A 21,231-nucleotide genomic window follows, 5' to 3' on the forward strand; every position below is an offset into this window, starting at 1 on the left:
CCTGAGGGGTGCCTCACAAATCAAACTGAAGTGACCAGAGAGGCAGCTTCCTATACCAACATGACAAGCGACGAACAGGGCTATACTAAGGATAGAAACCTCTTTGCTTTTAGAAAGCGTAGCTACCTGTTCCGACGTTGGTCCTACTGTTCTCTAGCAGACAGGCTTGTCTGCTACCATCCAGCATGCAACTAGAAATACATTTGCTCATTCATCCTCTCACACAGAAGGGAAGGGGGATGACAGTATCTTATCATATGCAGCATAGAAAAGAAAGAAGATGTAGGTTCCGTATTAGACTGTGTGACATGAATTACATGTAAACTGTGTTTTAAAGTGTAGTAGTGTGACAGATCGTTCTTGTTTATGTGTAAATGTAACACGTTCCACTGCTCAGTCTCCTCCCAGATAGTCAGAAACGCCACAGTAAATTTAGAAGAGGAATTTACGCCGTTAATGACAACAGATTCAAGAAATTAACATGAAAGGAATCCAACAGAGACCTTTCAACGTTATATGCGTTCACAGACATTATTTGATTAAGCTTCGTGGCTCAGTACTTCAAGTACCTGATTTTAAGAAACTAGTTTAGCTTTAGGCTCTTTTTACACTATTTTGGTGCATAACCGATAGCACTAGTCAAAATGACTTCTGTGCTCATTAGATATTAAGGGCGATGAAGGCGACATTGTACGTCCTTTCACGCAATTACATTAAGCCTATCATACTAACCTTTCTGGTCAAAAGTGGTTTGAATTTAATATGGTGACTATACACGTTTATCCAAGCGTTGTCATCAAGTACTATCACCAATCCCATGTAATTGAAAAATTCATCCCCCATATTTTTAGCCTGCTTCTAGCTAATGGTATTTTGTCTGTCCTGCGTGCATGCGTTTTGACCATTCGTGGAATTTGGTACCCCACATGTATAGTTTCAGCCTATCCACGTTCTATAGTTCTATAAAATCATGCTCGAGCTAGGACATTATACATGCACACGCATTAACTTCCTGCGTCTTTGACCCGGTCATCGGATCACTTTCGTAACACATTTTACGCCAATCACGTGGAAGAAGACGATTTCACAATTTGTGCATTCACGTTCTTTTCTGACATTCTCACAGCCTAGCTGCCGGCGCCACCTCGGTTTGCCTGAGAGCCCGCGGCCCACCGAACGTCGGCTGGGGTAAGGAAGCACGCTTCTGACGTTTGAGCTAAGTACAGCTACAAGGGTCAGTCCAAAAGAAATGCACACCTTTTTTTAAAAAAAAATCCATCTTTTATTCTATATGTTTGAAAGTTTTACAGTGCGTAGATACATTTCTCCACATAATTTCCATCCCTCTCAACTGCCTTACGTCATTTTGGAACCAGCGCCTGTATACCCGCACGGTAATATTTTGGACCAACCTGTTGGATCCACTGTTTGGCAGCGTGCATCTTCAAACCTTGTTCCACGAAGAGAGTCTTTCAATTTCCCGAAGAGATGATAGTCACATGGGGCTAGGTCAGGACTGTAAGGCGGGTGTTTCAGTGTTGTCCATTGGAGTTTTGTGATCGCTTCCATGGTGTTTTGACTGACATGTGGCCGTGCATTGTCGTGCAACAGCAAAACATCCTGCTTTTGCTGATGTGGTCGAACACGACTCAGTCGAGCTTGAAGTTTCTTCAGTGGTGTCACATATGCATCAGAATTTATGATGGTTCCACTTGGCGTGATGTCCACAAGGAAGAGCCCTTCAGAATAGAAAAACACCATAGGCATAACTTTTCCAGCAGAAGGTGTGGTTTTGAATTTTTTTACTTGGGTGAATTTGCATGATGCCACTCCATTGATTGCCTCTACGTCTCTAGTGAAAAATGATAGAGCCATGTTCCATCACCTGTCACAATTCTTCCAAGAAATTCATCTCCACCATTCTCGTACTGTTCCAAAGCTTCGCTGGATACCGTTTTTCTTGTTTCTTTGTGAGCCACTGTCAACATCCTAGGAACTCACCTGGCACAAACCTTTTTTAACGCCAACACTTTCAGTATTCTGCGAACACTTCCTTCCCCTATCCCAACATAGCGTGACAATTCGTTCACTGTGATGCGTCTGTCAGCAGTCACCAATTCGTTAACTCTCTGCACATTGTCTGGAGTGTGTGGAGTACAGGCCCTGCCGCTGCGAGGACGCTCTTCAATAGTGCCGTGCCTGCTTTCATCACGTAACCTGCTTGCCCACCGACTAACTGTACTGCGATCGACAGAAGCATCTCGATACACCTTTCTCAACCCCTTGTGGATGTTTCTCACTGTCTCGTTTTCACAGCACAGGAATTCTATGACAGCACATTGCTTCTGACGAACGTCAAGTGTAGCAGCCATCTTGAAGACATGCTGTGACAGTGCCACTCACGGGAACAGGTTGAACTAAGTTTGAAAACAAGCGAAAAGGATGTATCTACAGACTGTAAAACTTTCAGACATGCAGAATGAAAACTGTATTTTTACAAAAATAGTCTGCATTTCTTTTGGAGTGACCCTCGTATTAACATGGTAGGCACGTACCATTTATTTTACATTTTATGCGAGTCTTTTGCCCTTTTGGGAGTTCTGTATTAATATTGGGTCCTGCCTCTTTTGGTAGTATGTAGTTTTAGTGTGTTGCGAAGAAGCTGTGGTTATCTGCGCCGAATCCTAGGTCAATATCCGGTTTCTATTTGCAGTCGAGGCGGATTCTTTATAATCATTGACTTTATTAATGTACGAAAGAAGCAGCAGCACAAAGTGTCTTGCAAATATTGTTTTGGATAAACGAAAGTAATGTCAAATATATATGGCACATAGCACAGTTATACACCAGATACAAAAGAATAAAAAGTTTGAATAGCTTTAAATACGCTGGAGAGTGGATTACAGCCATTGAGCTGCATTAAGTAGCGATAAAAATGGAATTAGCTCTCCAAACCATACAAAAGATCTACAGTAAGAAGTTTTTTTTTTTCTAAAGATATCAAAGTTCATTCTTACGACTCTGATGAAAAACCTTGTCGCAAAGTATCTGAGTATTTTACTCTCTCTGAGACTTTTGTACTAGCTGAATTGTACCGAATAGAGAAAGAACTTACAGAATATGATGGGTGAAAATTACAAATTCGAAATCTACACAAAAAATCATAACACAGAACATATTATAAAATACAAAAATTTACGGTCACAATGCATAAACGCAAGAGCCTGGTTTCATACCAGCATATACACTAAATGGCCTGCATGTACAACATTTTGAGACTAGAATACCCTGGCACATGAACGTTGAAAAGTTATAGAGAGAATCTGGAAGAGTCACAAAACAGAATTTTTTCATAACAATGGCAGTGACATTATAACAATGGCAGTGACATTTGGGACTGTCCCAGACGAAAAACGAACAACTGATATCAAATAGTCGGATAAACACTGAACTAGATACTGTATATTTTTGAAAATGATAGATGAGAGCAAAGGCCACTATGGTTGTTCATTTATAGCGGTCTGTACATGGTCGATTGAAGAAATAAACGCATAAAAACAATTGAATAGGCAGCAAACTTCTGTACGATACCAGATCGTACAGATTCACAGATACTAACCTTCATTCTCTTTAAATGTCAGGGTCGCCTTGAAATCCTGGTCACCAGCAGATTCAAGGACGAACTGCTGTGGAGTCTTGGTAATAGGAGCTGCCAGCTTTGAGTCCTCATCAGTTACATATTTCAGAGGTGTCAGTTTTTGGTTCTCTTTTAATGGAACCACAGACGTTGTATAACTGTAGTCAGGAGACCTCTCCACCTTTTGAACAGGTAGTTTTGTTGCTAATATCTGTTTTGTCATACCGATGCTATTTGATGTGGTCCAGTCGCCGTTCCTTGGTGTCTCTATAGTTGGGCCTAAATGCTCAGTTGTTGTGTCACTGTCCAGAAGGCGGATTGCCAGTGCCTCTTCTGTACCCAGTTTTGGAAGTTCAGTTGTCGATCTCACCTGAACTGCTTCTGAGTCCACTGGTGTCTCCTCAGCATCAATGTCACTGAGCGGAAACCGCGAGCTCACTGAAGCTAGGTAGTTGAGTGCAGACCTCGCGTTCTGTAGCACCCCACTGAAATCTATCATGGACACATAGTTTGGTTGATCCATTGCCAGCCACAGCAATAGGATCAGGGAGGTTGAGTGCCGCATCATGTGACTTCAGTATGTCAACCTGTAACACCACAGAATTTTCAAATACTCTCATTACTGACATATTCGTTAGCATCATTACTATTAATATTATCATAACTGTTAGTTCCATTGCAGGTCATGACTTTCAGTTTTAATTTCGGAGTCAGAATTCCTCTCAAATTTGATGCACGCAACTTTTGATAACAATGTCTGTAGAAAAACACCACTAAAAATATAACATCTCAGGAGGAATAGTATTTACAGTAGGAGACTAGACATTATAGAATTAAAAAGTTAGGGCTGTAAGCTTTGGATCAAATATCTAGTGACAACTTTTATTAAAGCATGTTCTCAAAAGTGAGACTGATATTAGGACAGTAAGTATTTTGAGTAAGAAAATTTATTTCAAAGCAGAGACGAAGGCAATGGGAAATGATGTCCAGTGATGAAGGAGCATTGTGGTTTTTTCCAGCATCACAGATAAAAATAAGACACTTTCAGCAAACAAAGGCAATGTTAAACTCTGACTACACATAGCCCATATCTGGCATACTTTTTTCGGGTTTGGAAACAATTAATATGTGCTTGTATAACACCTCTGATTCATATTATTTGAGTGACCAAAAATAGAAGCACATGTTACCTCTGTGGGGAGACCATGTTTATCCACAAGACATCTGTCTGACATAAGTTCAAATAAATAAAACTGGAATATATTGGGCAAATTACCTACATACATTTCAGATAGGTGAAACAGGCTACCCTGGACACAAATCATTCAAAGCAGACAGCAGATAAGGTCACATTTATTGCAAAATAATATAATGGTAGTCTTGGAATAGAGATCCTAACTTGAATGTTGCCACACAATACTCCCATTGGTATTAGAAATAATTCTGCAAATAACTGCACATTTATATTTTTAGTTTGTAAATCAAATTGTACTGATTGTTCGAAAACACTAGTTTGATAGAAACTTTGTTATAGATGTTAATTAAGATGTGTATATTATGTTAGTTTGAATGTTTGTAGTATCAGACAGAATGTCGAACCCTCTGTTGGCAGCAATCATGACCCATCTTAAGTGTGACTAAGTAGCCTTTGGAATAGACACAATCAATTAAATGATTTTGTAAAAATTAAAACTTATGAAACACTCTTTATAACAGAATAAGCCCAATCACATAATAGAAGAACAGCCCAATTTAGAATCTTGGCAACAATCAGTCATGTATTAACATAGCACATCCATATCTATCATTTACTGAAGTTGCATGTTGTGTGTTAAATTGTATTTTTACTTTTCCCCACAGTTTTTGATTTTAGTTGTATTGTGAAATACTCTTTGCAGTGTTCTACTGAGATATCCACTCATCAGCTTTGGTTAGTCACACAAACTCTTTGTCTCTCTGTGGCAATGCAGGAACGAGTTTTTATCTTTGGTGTGCTCCTCAGGCCTTCAGCCAATCAGGGGACAGTGGTGATTTCACCATGAGGCATGTATACATACACACATATACACATATTTCAATAGGGAACTTCTGACAATGTAATACAGAAGTACTGGCTAAAATTTTTTTCCATTACGTTCACTGTCAGTATGATGTACTTGTTTTATTCTGCAAATCTTGAGATACTAAGTGTTAATTAGAAATGTGGTATGTCTGGTAACCTGTATAATTTTTTTTATTATGATATATTTGTTCTGGTTTAATGCTGTCAGGGAATGTTATGAAAAACAATATCACTGACAGATAGTAAACACTTGTGCAGGAGTGCTGTCCCTGAAAGCATGTGTGACATCACAGCATACCACACAGGAGACTTACTCAGTCGTGAAATGTAAGTGTGAACAGATGCAAGTGGTGTGCACAGTAGTGCCTATGTGAGGCGCAATTGTTATTAACGAGGCACCAAGAGCATGATCAGTGTGGGCAGAAGCAAGAGACTTCAATATCATCAAGATTGGGCCATATAATTGGTCAATAAGAATCAAAATGTGCCCACATTGTTACTTGGAGCAAAGGGAACACTGTAGGTGACAGCAAAGACGGTGGATTGACATCTGCAACGAATTCTAAGGTTGTGTTCATTTGATTCGCATTAGAAACTCCATTAGACCTTTCCCAGTGTTAACCTCAGTGAATTTCTTTTTTCAGTAATAAGTGTTGTACATAAAAACTGTAGGTATCTGATATTCTCATTACCCTCAGCCTACTTAGGGTCCCATTTCTTTCCAGTTATTAAATACTCCAGTGTCATTGTTTAAATAGTGAAAAGAGAAGTTTTCAAGACTATAGTTGCCAGTTTCATTTGTTTGCCAAAAAGATAACTGAAAGCAATTAATAATGAAGCCTCCACAAATTATCTGTGCTGTTCAACAATATTTAGAGACGAAGTAATTCTTGGTAATCAAGTGAAGTAACTTAAAATTAAAGTAATTCTCGCAATTTCTACTCTAAAAAAGGAATGAACGGAGTTCATGTATTTCAAATCAGTGTCTACTGTAACAACGGTATTGTGTACTGACCTGGTTCATATTTTGGCTTTGTCAATCTGTTGAAAGTCAACAGTTGCTTATTTTAACCATTAAATTTTCGTAAGTAAATAGGAAATGGGGCTACCAGTACACATTTTTTTATGTGGCCCCATACTCTATCTACAAGCAACTGAATTTCAAATCAGTTTCAGACACCATTTGCATTTTGGCAGAAATAAAATTAAAACTTGAATTTCATGGCAATAAAATAATAAACATCATTAAAAATATTTCAAGGGAATTTAAAATAAATAAAGGATCAAAAAATAGTACATTTTAACTGAATATGAAAATGAATGAAAGCTAGATATGATAAATTTTTAACAGAACAAAAAAACCTGCACATGAAAAAATCAAATTTTTTGAAATTAAATTTTAATGAATTTTTCATTTTCATTTTTGCCAATAAATAGTTTTCTTGTAAGTTGAGAACTTAAAAACTTCAAAATATAGAAGAATTAAAATCCAGAGCAAAAGAATTAAATATTAAAGGAGACTCTAGACTTAATGAATTTAATCTTATTCACAAAAAAATCGTTATTCACAATAATTGTATGTTACTAATTTTGAGTAGTCATCTTATAGAAATAAATAAAATAAGTAATTAGTTCTTTTGGTATTACCAGCAAATGAATAACAATCTATTTTTGCATTATGTGTTTTAAAATGAGAAATCCAGTGAATACTGGCATTATCAGAATCATCAAAATTAAGTATACAACATTCAATTTTGTTCTCATTTATTAGATAATATATCTGTCATAAAACTGCCTCTAACAGGATTAATTTTTAAATTTGTTAACAAGATTTTCTATATCGAAATTAGATAAAGGGTAATTATTTTTTAATACATTTTCGTATTTTTTACTTCATTTCCTTACCTTTCCATTGCTAAATAATATCATTTTTGTTCTTCGAATTCCCTTCTTTTTGTCGTTTTATCTGTCACTGTTTTTGCTACTGTACCAGCAGTACATGGTAACGCTGTGAATAACAATTGTAAAAATCTACCTTCACCTTTTGTTAATCCAGAATCTGTTCTTTTCTTGTTTTCTAAGATGCCAAATAACTTCTTTTCACAACTAGAGTACCTAATGGTATAAGTAAATTACTACCAGTTCCTTATCTCGTTTCTTTTCTTACATGCATCAGGTAAAAATTATCAATACTATTTAACTGCTCATTACTTATTTTTTAATTGTTTCTGGTTTAGGTTTACCACTTGGCAGCAATCTGAAAACAACTGTAAAATTCTTCATTTATGGAAACTTAAATTTTATATAAAATTTGTCAAAACATCTTATTCAATATATTGAAACAATTTACAGTCCCCAACCATCGTCATCCATCCCCATTCCATATTTTCCTATTTCATGCATTATCCTGGTAACTGCAGTTGCTGTTAATTTTTTGTCAAGTGAAGCATCTTTACCACACAGACTTTCTTTTGCAGCTAACTGAAGTTCTTTATCTGTGTCATGTCTACTTCCTAAATTTTTAATCTCTATACGCAACATTACGTTTATACAAGCTTCATATAATGCATTTGCTCCTTTAACACCTCTAGCTAGTGATTTTTTCTTATTTTGCTCCTGGTCCACAATAATTATAATCAGGAAGATACATTTCCAAAAGTAACATATTAATTAAAGTATTAAGTAATTCTTTTCCATATTTTTCTGATGTCCAAGTGAGGTAAGTTATTCAAAAATTTAATGAAATAAGACATAACTTTCGAACAATTATTAATAAACTCATTAAATTTATTTGTTAACATTCTTTATTCCAACTTTTTCGTAGTAATAATTTTTGTTTCCAGCCAATTCTTCTACATGAATTACTGCTAATTTATAGGTTAATGGACAGTATTCAATAATTGACAGACATCTTCGCCAATTTTTTCATCTAAACTTGAAGCTGGATCGAAATCAGATGGTTTTTTTCAAAAATAAACATCATCGACTTCTTTTATTGAACATTTATAATTATTTCCTTTATTTTATTTTATTTTATTTGGATTACTATCAGAATATAATGCACCTTAATGCTATAATATATCTACATAATTTGATAAATCAACAGCAACAAGTATTTATTGGTTGGTTGGTTGGTTGTTTGGGAAAGGAGACCAGACAGCGTGGTCATCGGTCTCAACGGATTAGGGAAGGATGGGGAAGGAAGTCGGCCGTGCCCTTTCAGAGGAACCATCCCGGCATTTACCTGGAGCGATTTAGGGAAATCACGGAAAACCTAAATCAGGATGGCTGGACACGGGATTGAACCGTCGTCCTCCCGAATGCAAGTCCAGTGTAAGTATTTATTCATATCATCCATTGTAATCTGATTTTTCGTAAAAAATTCGTTAATCCATTTGTACCTTCATATGATTTGTCAACAACTGTTAATTTATCACAATCTAATTTAAATGGTTTTTTACTAACAGATTTAAATCTGCTGTCAGGTCTTATCTAAAAATTATATCTATGCTATGGTTGTTATATTATAGTATCCTTTCACTTACATTTTTTTAAATATTTGATGCTTGTTCATCAACTTTTAACTTCTTCTTATCTTTAACCTTCTCGTCTCTTTTATTCATAAATTTTCTACACTCCTGGAAATTGAAATAAGAACACCATGAATTCATTGTCCCAGGAAGGGGAAACTTTATTGACACATTCCTGGGGTCAGATACATCACATGATCACACTGACAGAACCACAGGCACATAGACACAGGCAACAGAGCATGCACAATGTCGGCACTAGTACAGTGTATATCCACCTTTCGCAGCAATGTAGGCTGCTATTCTCCCATGGAGACGATCGTAGAGATGCTGGATGTAGTCCTGTGGAACGGCTTGCCATGCCATTTCCACCTGGCGCCTCAGTTGGACCAGCGTTCGTGCTGGACGTGCAGACCGCGTGAGACGACGCTTCATCCAGTCCCAAACATGCGCAATGGGGGACAGATCCGGAGATCTTGCTGGCCAGGGTAGTTGACTTACACCTTCTAGAGCACGTTGGGTGGCACGGGATACATGCGGACGTGCATTGTCCTGTTGGAACAGCAAGTTCCCTTGCCGGTCTAGGAATGGTAGAACGATGGGTTCGATGACGGTTTGGATGTACCGTGCACTATTCAGTGTCCCCTCGACGATCACCAGTGGTGTACGGCCAGTGTAGGAGATCGCTCCCCACACCATGATGCCGGGTGTTGGCCCTGTGTGCCTCGGTCGTATGCAGTCCTGATTGTGGCGCTCACCTGCACGGCGCCAAACACGCATACGACCATCATTGGCACCAAGGCAGAAGCGACTCTCATCGCTGAAGACGACACGTCTCCATTCGTCCCTCCATTCACGCCTGTCGCGACACCACTGGAGGCGGGCTGCACGATGTTGGGGCGTGAGCGGAAGACGGCTTAACGGTGTGCGGGACCGTAGCCCAGCTTCATGGAGACGGTTGCGAATGGTCCTCGCCGATACCCCAGGAGCAACAGTGTCCCTAATTTGCTGGAAAGTGGCTGTGCGGTCCCCTACGGCACTGCGTAGGATCCTACGGTCTTGGCGTGCATCCGTGCGTCGCTGCGGTCCGGTCCCAGGTCGACGGGCACGTGCACCTTCCGCCGACCACTGGCGACAACATCGATGTACTGTGGAGACCTCACGCCCCACGTGTTGAGCAATTCGGCGGTACGTCCACCCGGCCTCCCGCATGCCCACTATACGCCCTCGCTCAAAGTACGTCAACTGCACATACGGTTCACGTCCACACTGTCGCGGCATGCTACCAGTGTTAAAGACTGCGATGGAGCTCCGTATGCCACGGCAGACTGGCTGACACTGACGGCGGCGATGCACAAACGCTGCGCAGCTAGCGCCATTCGACGGCCAACACCGCGGTTCCTGGTGTGTCCGCTGTGCCGTGCGTGTGATCATTGCTTGTACAGCCCTCTCGCAGTGTCCGGAGCAAGTATGGTGGGTCTGACACACCGGTGTCAATGTGTTCTTTTTTCCATTTCCAGGAGTGTATTTTTCTTTCTCTTAGAGTATAATCTCTATCATATTGTTTGATTGTTGGTGTATCATTAAATTCTTCTAAATAATGTTGTTGTTGATGATAAGGAACAACTTGTTTTCCAACTTCTCTGTTTTCTTCAGTAGAGTTAATAACCACTATTTCAGATACATTAACTACAGACTGCCTTGTTTCTTATATTTTTTTCATACTCTGCTCTAGGGTATTCTTTCAACTATTTAAATTCCTCTCTTAATTGTTATTTTATCTACATCTGCATCTAATTCATTACTCTGTAATTCACAATAAAGCACCCAGCACTGGTGTTAAATGAACCAAGTTCAAGCTGTCTCTCTACCGTTCAACTCTCGACTGGCGCGCAGGAAAAACGAGCACTTGAATTTTTCTGTGCGAGCCCTGAATTCTCTTATTTTATCGTGATGATCATTTCTCTCTATGTTGGTGGGTGCCAACAGAATGTATTCGCATTTGGAGGAGAAAACTGGTGATTGAAATTTCATGTGACGATCCTGTCACAATGAAAAACTTTGTTTTAATCATTGATACCCCCTCATGAACCATGGACCTTGCCGTTGGTGGGGAGGCTTGCGTGCCTCAGCGATACAGATAGCCATACCGTAGGTGCAACCACAACAGAGGGGTATCTGTTGAGAGGCCAGACAAACGTGTGGTTCCTGAAGAGGGGCAGCAGCCTTTTCAGTAGTTGCAAGGGCAAGAGTCTGGATGATTGGCTGATCTGGCCTTGTAACAATAACCAAAATGGCCTTGCTGTGCTGGTACTGCGAATGGCTGAAAGCAAGGGGAAACTACAGCCGTAATTTTTCCCGAGGGCATGCAGCTTTACTGTATGATTCAATGATGATGGCGTCCTCTTGGGTAAAATATTCCGGAGGTAAAATAGTCCCCCATTCGGATCTCCGAGCAGGGACTACTCAAGAGGATGTCGTTATCAGGAGTAAGAAAACTGGCGTTCTACGGATCGGAGCGTGGAATGTCAGATCCCTTAATCGGGCAGGTAGGTTAGAAAATTTAGAAAGGGAAATGGATAGGTTGAAGTTAGATATAGTGGGAATTAGTGAAGTTCGGTGGCAGGAGGAACAATACTTCTGGTCAGGTGACTACAGGGTTATAAACACAAAATCAAATAGGGGTAATGCAGGAGTAGGTTTAATAATGAATAGGAAAATAGGAATGCAGGTAATCTACTACAAACAACATAGTGAACGCATTATTGTGGCAAAGATAGATACAAAGCCCACACCTACTACAGTAGTACAAGTTTATATGCCAACTAGCTCTGCAGATGACGAAGAAATTGAAGAAATGTATGATGAAATAAAAGAAATTATTCAGATTGTGAAGGGAGACGAAAATTTAATAGTCATGGGTGACTGGAATTCGAGTGTAGGAAAAGGGAGAGAAGGAAACATAGTAGGTGAATATGGATTGGGGGTAAGAAATGAAAGAGGAAGCCACCTGGTAGAATTTTGCACAGAGCACAACATAATCATAGCTAACACTTGGTTTAAGAATCATGAAAGAAGGTTGTATACATGGAAGAACCCTGGAGATACTAAAGGGTATCAGATAGATTATATAATGGTAAGACAGAGATTTAGGAACCAGGTTTTAAATTGTAAGACATTTCCAGGGGCAGATGTGGACTCTGACCACAATCTATTGGTTATGACCAGTAGATTAAAACTGAAGAAACTGCAAAAAGGTAGGAATTTAAGGAGATGGGACCTGGATAAACTGAAAGAACCAGAGGTCGTACAGAGTTTCAGGGAGAGCATAAGGGAACACCTGACAGGAATGGGGGAAGGAAATACTGTAGAAGAAGAATGGGTAGCTTTGAGGGATGAAATAGCGAAGGCAGCAGAGGATCAAGTAGGTAAAAAGACGAGAGCTAGTAGAAATCCTTGGGTAACAGAAGAAATATTGAATTTAATTGATGAAAGGAGAAAATATAAAAATGCAGTAACTGAAGCAGGCAAGAAGGAATACAAACGGCCCAAAAATGAGATCGACAGGAAGTGCAAAATGGCTAAGCAGGGATGGCTAGAGGACAAATGTAAGGATGTAGAGGCCTATCTCACTAGGGGTAAGATAGATACTGCCTACAGGAAAATTAGAGAGACCTTTTCAGATAAGAGAACGACTTGTATGAATATCAAGAGCTCAGATGGAAACCCAGTTCTAAGCAAAGAAGGGAAAGCAGAAAGGTGGAAGGAGTATATAGAGGGTCTATACAAGGGCGATGTACTTGAGGACAATATTATGGAAATGGAAGAGGATGTAGATGAAGATGAAATGGGAGATATGATACTGCGTGAAGAGTTTGACAGAGCACTGAAAGACCTGAGTCGAGACAAGGCCCCCGGAGTAGACAACATTCCACTGGAACTACTGACGGTCTTGGGAGACCCAGTCCTGACAAAACTCTACCATCTGGTGAGCAAGATGTATGAAACAGGCGAAATACCCTCAGACTTCAAGAAGAATATAATAATTCCAATCCCAAAGAAAGCAGGTGTTGACAGATGCGAAAATTACGGAACTATCAGTTTAATAAGTCACAGCTGCAAAATACTAACACGAATTCTTTACAGACGAATGGAAAAACTAGTAGAAGCCGACCTCGGGGAAGATCAGTTTGGATTCCGTAGAAACACTGGAACACGTGAGGCAATACTCACCTTACGACTAATCTTAGAAGAAAGATTAAGGAAAGGCAAACCAACGTTTCTAGCATTTGTAGACTTAGAGAAAGCTTTTGACAATGTTGATTGGAATATTCTCTTTCAAATTCTAAAGGTGGCAGGGGTAAAAATACAGGGAGCGAAAGTCTATTTACAATTTGTACAGAAACCAGATGGCAGTTATAAGAGTCGAGGGACATGAAAGGGAAGCAGTGGTTGGGAAGGGAGTAAGACAGGGTTGTAGCCTCTCCCCGATGTTGTTCAATCTGTATATTGAGCAAGCAGTAAAGGAAACAAAAGAAAAATTTGGAGTAGGTATTAAAATTCATGGAGAAGAAATAAAAACTTAGAGGTTCGCCGATGACATTGTAAATCTGTCAGAGACAGCAAAGGATTTGGAAGAGCAGTTGAATGGAATGGACAGTGTCTTGAAAGGAGGATACAAGATGAACATCAACAAAAGCAAAACAAGGATAATGGAATGTAATCTAATTAAGTCGGGTGATGCTGAGGGAATTAGATTAGGAAATGAGACACTTAAAGTAGTAAAGGAGTTTTGCTATTTGGGGAGCAAAATAACTGATGATGGTCGAAGTAGAGAGGATATAAAATGTAGACTGGCAATGGCAAGGAAAGCGTTTCTGAAGAAGAGAAATTTGTTAACATCGAGTATAGATTTAAGTGTCAGGAAGTCATTTCTGCAAGTATTTGTATGGAGTGTAGCCATGTATGGAAGTGAAACATGGACGATAAATAGTTTGGACAAGAAGAGAATAGAAGCTTTCGAAATGTGGTGCTACAGAAGATTGTTGAAGATTAGATGGGTAGATCACATAACTAATGAGGAAGTATTGAATAGGATTGGGGAGAAGAGAAGTTTGTGGCACAACTTGACCAGAAGAAGGGATCGGTTGGTAGGACATGTTCTGAGGCATCAAGGGATCACCAATTTAGTATTGGAGGGCAGCGTGGAGGGTAAAAATCGTAGAGGGAGACTAAGCATATTCAGAAGGATGTAGGTTGCAGTAGGTACTGGGAGATGAAAAAGCTTGCACAGGATAGAGTAGCATGGAGAGCTGCATCAAACCAGTCTCAGGACTGAAGACCACAACAACAACAACTCCAATTCACGTATCATGTCTGTGGCACTATCTCCCCTATTTTGCGATAATACAAAATGAGCTGCACCTAATTGTACTTTTTCGATGTCATTCCATCAGTCCCACCTGGTGCAGATCCCACAACAGAAAGCAACACTTCAGAATAGGGAGGCCAAGTGTGGTGTAAGCAGTCTCCTTAGTAGACTTGTTGCACCTTCTAAGTATTCTGCCAATGAATCACACTCTTTGGTTTGCTCTACCCACAACATTATCTATGTGATCGTTCCAGTTTACGTTATTTGTAATTGTAATCTCGAAGCATCTAGTTGAATTTACAGCCTTCAGATTTGTGTGACTTATCGCGTAATCGAAATTTAACGGATTTCTTTTAGTACTCATGTGCATAACTTCACACTTTTTTTATTCTGGGTCAATTGCCACTTTTCAGATATCGTATCTGAAACGTTTTCCAATTCGTTTTGGTCATCTGATGACTTTACAAGACGGTAAATAACAGCATCATCTGCAAACAACTAAGAGGGCTATTCAAATTGTCTCTTAAGTCGTTAAAGTAGATCAGGAGCAATAGAGGGCCTATAACACTTCCTTGGGAAACGCCGGAATTATTTCTGTTTTACTCGATGACTTTCTGTCTATTACTTTCTGACAGGAAATCACGAATCGAGTCGCACAACTGAGACGATATTCCATGGGCACGCAGTTTGGTTAGAAGATGCTTGTGAGGAATGGTGTCGAAAGCCTTCTGGAAATCTAAAAATACGGAATCAGTTTGAGATCCCCAGTCGATAGCACTCATTACTTCATGAGTTTAAAGAACTAGTTGTGTTTTGTAAGAACGATATTTAATGAATCCGTGCTGACTATGTGTCAATAAATCGTTTTCTTCGAGGTACTTCATAATGTTCGAATACCCTACAGCAAATTGAAGTTAGTGATATGGGCCTGTAATTCAGCAGATTACTTCTACTTTCCTTTTTGGGTATTGGTGTGACTTGAGCAATTTTCCAGTCTTTATGTGTGGATCTTTCTGTGAGCTAGTGGTTGTATATAATTGCTAAATCTGGAGCTATTGTATCAGCATACTCTGAGAGGAACCTGACCTGTGTACAATCTGGACTTTATTAAGTGATTTAAGTTGTTTTGTTACACCAAGGATATCTACTTCCATGTTTCTCATCTTGGCAGTTGTTCTTGATTGGAATTCTGAAATATTTACTTCGCCTTCTTTGGTGAAGGAGTCTCGGAAGACCGTGTTTAATAACTCTGCTTTAGTGACACTGTCATCAGTGACTTCACTGTTGTTATCGCGCACTGAAGGTGTCGATTACGTCTTGTCACTGGTATGCTTTATGTATGACCAGAATCTCTTTGGGTTTTCGGTCAGATTTCGAGACAGAATTACTTGCGGAAATTATTAAAAGCATCTCGCATTGAAGTATGCCCTATATTTCAGACTTCTGCAAAACTTTGCCAGCCTTGCGGATTTAGTGTACTTTTAAATTTGGCATGCTTTTCTCTGCTTCTGCAACAACGATCTGAACCGCTTTGTGTACCATGGGGGATCAGTACCATCACTTATTAATTTATGTGGTATATATCTCTCAATTGCTGTCGGTATTATCTCTTTGAAATCATTCCACAACTTTTCTACGCCTACATGATCAGATCGGAAGGAGTGAAGACTCTCTCTTAAAAAGGCGTTAAGAGCATTTGCATCATCTTTTTTAAATAGATATGCTTAGCGTTTCTTTTTTATGGTTGGATGTATTACGGAACTCAGCCTAGCAGCAGCTGCCTTATAGTCGTTAATCGCTGTGTTTGTCACGATACTCACAATTTGTCCTGGATTATTTGTTGCTAAGAGGTCAAGTATGCTTTCGCAATCATTTACTCTTTGAACTCTTCAGCAATTACATCTTCTGAGTCGAGGGGTCGATAAAACGATCCCTTTAATAGTTTATTGCGATTGTCAGGTATAACCTGTACCCATACCATTTCGCATGAACTATCTACTTCAGTTTCACTACAAGACAAACTACTTCTGACAGCAATAAATATCCCACCACCAAGTGTATTTAATCTATCCTTCCTGAACACTGTTAGAACGTTTGAAAAAATTTCGGCTGAACTTATTTCTGGCTTTAGTCAGCTTTCTGTACCTATAACTATTTGCGCTTCAGTGCTTTCTATTAGTGCTTGGAGCTCGAGTTCTTTCCAAACACAGCTACGACAATTTACAGCTACGACAATTTACAACTACGATACCTATCGGTTCTACAGTTACCTTACTGTGTTTGACCTGCCCCCTTTTAACCTCCCATTCCCTTCCACACAGCGCCCGCTACCCATGTAGCCACCTCCTGTGTGTAGTGGACTACTGACCTATTAAGTGGAACCTCGAAACCCACCACCCAATGGCGCAAGTGAAGGATTCTGCAGCCTACATGGTCACAGAACCGCCTGAGCCTCTGATTCAGACCCTCCACTCGGCTCTGCTCCAAAGGATCACAGTCAGTTCTATCGATGTTGTTGCAGATGGTGAACTCCACCTTAATCTCAGAAGCGAGACTGCTAGTCTTTACCATTTCCGCCCGCCACCCAAAACAAGAGAGAATCCTCTCTGATCCAAATCGACACACGTCATTGGTACTGACATGAGTCACCACCTGCAGTTGGCTGCACCCTGTACTCTTCATGGCATCCGAAAGCACCCTTTCCACATCCAAAATGACTCCCCCCAGTATGCACATGGAAATGCACTGGCATCCTTCCCCTCCTTGGCAGCTATGTTTCTAAGGGGCCCCATTACATGCCTAATGTTGGAGCTCCCAACTACCAGCAAACCCACTCTCTGTGAATGCCCAGACCTTGCAGGCCAAGAAGTTTCCTCTGGAACAGGGTGGACGACTGCATCCTGCTTAGAGACATTGTCAGCCACAGATAACGCCCGAAACCTGTTCATCAACCAAAGCGAGGAGGCCCTACGATTGGCCCCTGCCAGACTTTTTTTCACTGCCTGCCAGACTTTGGAAAGATCTCACAATCGACCACAAGTGAGGGGTCAACCTCAGCGCAGGCAGTAAATGGGTTGGCAACAGCAGTGGACCAATCAGGGGACACATGGAACAGGCTTGACGTCCCTCACATCCCCACGTCTGACCCCCCCCCCCCCCCCACAGTGATGGACCTTGGCAGCAGCCTCAAGCTGTGTGATGGAAGCCAACACAGCCTGCTGTAAGCGAAGGGTTGCCAAGTCAGCTTGCATCTGTACACAGCAACCACAGTTCTTATCCATTATTGCAGTCGGCCTTGTTTGAAACTCATAAAAAAATGTAACAAAAGAATGGTGTGTTCAGCTTATTAGCAGCAGGAAATCGAAGTGCTCTCTCACTGATGGTCTATCCGACACTGAGCTACGCTAACCAAAACAAACAAAAGGCTACATGATGTGAGGGTTGATAACAGTGGTGGTACTGTATACAACACTGTTATTAAAATAAAAACAAAAGGTTGTGCCTAGTAAGCACTCAAACGCAGAAGCAATTACAAAACTAATCTAGTAACTACACAGGTATATGTAAATAAGTCGCTCCGACTGTAAATAAGTCACGCCTTATTGGCTTGAGGAAGTGTCTGTCTGACACTTTCAATTTCTCTCTCGTCTGGATTTGTAATAATCTGTGACCCATGTGCTTCAATATTTAATAAGGAAAAAAATTACTGATTTTACCTTCAATGCTTATTTTTATAATTATGATGTTACAAAAACCTGGTCATTATTTGTTTTGTTTACATTGTTACAGATGCTGTTTAACATGCAAGTTTAACATTTATTTTGTTACAAAATTTTTATGTGTTTTTATTTGTTTTGTTCTTACAAAATGTTTAATGTATGAGTCACATTTCTGTTTCTAAAAAAATATTTCGCTTATCTGTATTCTTTATGTTGTCAATAAATCCTTTAGTTGATATCTGTATTTCCTTTAGTTAAGTAATGTAGTCATATCTATTGTAACAATCCAAATTTACCATTATTCCAACATTTAGTACACATTTCTTTAATATCATCGAGTTTTAAATTGCCACCAAAGAAATCGTTATATCTATAATTTTAATTCATATCATCTTATTTAAAAATATTTCAAAAACTAAAATTACCTGTAGCTAATTTTTTTAATACAATAAAATACGATACATTCCATGATGTCTTCCTCTAGTAAAATATTCTTTAGCTACATTTTGATTTTTAAGAGTAAAACCATCAATCAAAACAAGTTAATTGTCGTTGCAAGCATCTAATGGTATAATTTCATCCTTATTTTCAATAAAATTTGCAGTTTTTCATTACACTTATTTTCAATTTTTTCACAACTTTTCATCAATTTTGGATACTTTGGAAGGTCTAAACTTTTAAAATAAACATATAAATGGTTAATTTTTATCCCAGTTTAACTGTTCAGTAAAAAAAATATAATTACTGATGATTAATACCGTTCTGCATGTACTTGGTAATATTATTGACATCTAATAGAATTTGGTAAAGTTTTACCATGTGTATTTTTTAACTTATTTTCTGGAATCTTATTTGGTTCCCAGTAGATTTTGGTTTTGTGGCAGCTAAAGCAGGCTTGACTGCCTTCCATTTACTTAAATAAAACTTTATTAATATTAAATGAGTAGGCTATTTTACTAAAAAGCAATTCATCTGTTCTTAAAAAAATATTATCTATTCCTATAAGAGATTTATGAAAATGTATTTATGACTTTTTTAACTCCAAATATCACTTCAAAAAATAGTAAATTATACTGTAAAGCAGGAACTATGGATTTATTCATACAAAAAAGAAAAAATATACACCTTGAAGAAGATTTAAATTTTGAATAAAGACATCATTGACAGTGATGTTTAATTATATGTGGATGTAAAAGCAAGTACTGGAAAAATTTTAGGCTTTAACGATCGAATTACTGAAGATAATCTAAAATATATTGCTAATAATTTACTAAAAATTATGCCATTTTAATTCAGCTGGTGGAATATCTGTAGAAAACGATAAATATTTCATCAAGAAACTAATATTATCGCTTCTTTTAAACGCAGATTAATTTTTCAATAACTTATGAACCAAAATATGGCTTATTTTTCCCAATTTATGATAAATGTATTCAAGATTACGACGTTTTGAAAGATCTCACAGACACTACCGCTACAGTAAATTTAGAAATGAATGAATTATATAAAAGTAATTGTGATGATATTCAATTCTCAAATTAAGAGATAATTTTGCTAAGTATAAATGGAATCATTTATTGAGGTCAACCACAAAAACAATTCTAATTTGTTTCACAAATTTACTGAACTTGAATTAAATTTGTTATATAATATTATTAGCATTGAATAATTAAATAGATATGGTGAAAATCTGTTTAGAATTCGATAGTGAATTTTAAATCATTTTGCCTGATAGATACAGTAAAGTAATTAATGGATAAGATACTAATTACTTTGCTGAAGGAACAATTAAACTATAATATAAAGGAATGAAAAAATAAAAAAGTAATGGGATTCACTTTCTGGAATAATTTTTATACAAAAAGAAAATAAAATGTAATAAATTTTTCCTTTCAAAACTCTAACGAATTTTTTATCTTATAAATTAGTTCTACCAAATCTCGTTTTTACGTTTTTAAATAAACTTTAATTTAAAGAATGAAAAATTTTTCCTTGTAAATGACTTACTGAATTAGTTCTTGTTGTCGCCTCTGGAATATAAGGCCATGACGAAATTCCTCCACCTGGTATGGTTTTTAGAAGCACTCTTCACTTCACTCCACATATTCCCATCCTTTGCAGCTTCTCTTTCGATCATCCTTTTCCAGGTCTGCTGCCATACAACAGAACAGCCTTCTCATTGCTATTGAAAAGTTGGAGTTTTGTCTTCTTTGAAATGTTCCTGTTTCTCCAAAGAGGGTACAGTTGTATAAAAGCACCATTTGCTTTGCGGATACGACCAAATACGTCCTCCTCGGCGCCTCCTGTAGTCGTGACTCTACTTCCAAGATAGAGGAAGAATTGGAGCTGTTCTGTGTCCTCTCCCTTAATGGCCAGCCTAGTTGTGATGGCCAAATTCATCCGCATTTCTTTGGTTTTGCGAACATTTATCTTGAGGCGTGCAACTTCTGCCTCTGTCTATAACCTGGCCAGTTTCTTTTCTATGTCTCGATATCGTTGTGCCATTAAGCAGATGTCATCTGCAAAATCTAGATCTTTGAGCATATTCCGCATGCCCTATTGCACATCTCTCTTCTGTCGCCCTATTCCTCTCTTCATCACATGGTCCAACACCAAAAGAAAGAGTGTTGGCGAAAGAATACACCCTTGTCATACTCCTGAATTAACTTGGAAAGGCTAGGTTAGTTCTTCATTATGTGGTACTTGGCATTCATAGTCTTCATACATTTCCTTGATGATGTTAATAATCTTCATTGGAATGCCATATTTTGCAAGTGTATCCCACATGATTCTTCGATTGACAAAGTTGAAAGACTTCAAATTCAATGAAGGTAAGGTAGAGGGTTTGTTGCCACTCCACACTTTGTTCTAGAATAATTCTGAGAGTATTAATAAGTTCCACACAGCTTTAA

The sequence above is a fragment of the Schistocerca americana genome, chromosome 2 (assembly GCF_021461395.2).
Source record: "Schistocerca americana isolate TAMUIC-IGC-003095 chromosome 2, iqSchAmer2.1, whole genome shotgun sequence".
In the NCBI taxonomy this organism is placed as follows: Eukaryota; Metazoa; Arthropoda; class Insecta; order Orthoptera; family Acrididae; genus Schistocerca; species Schistocerca americana.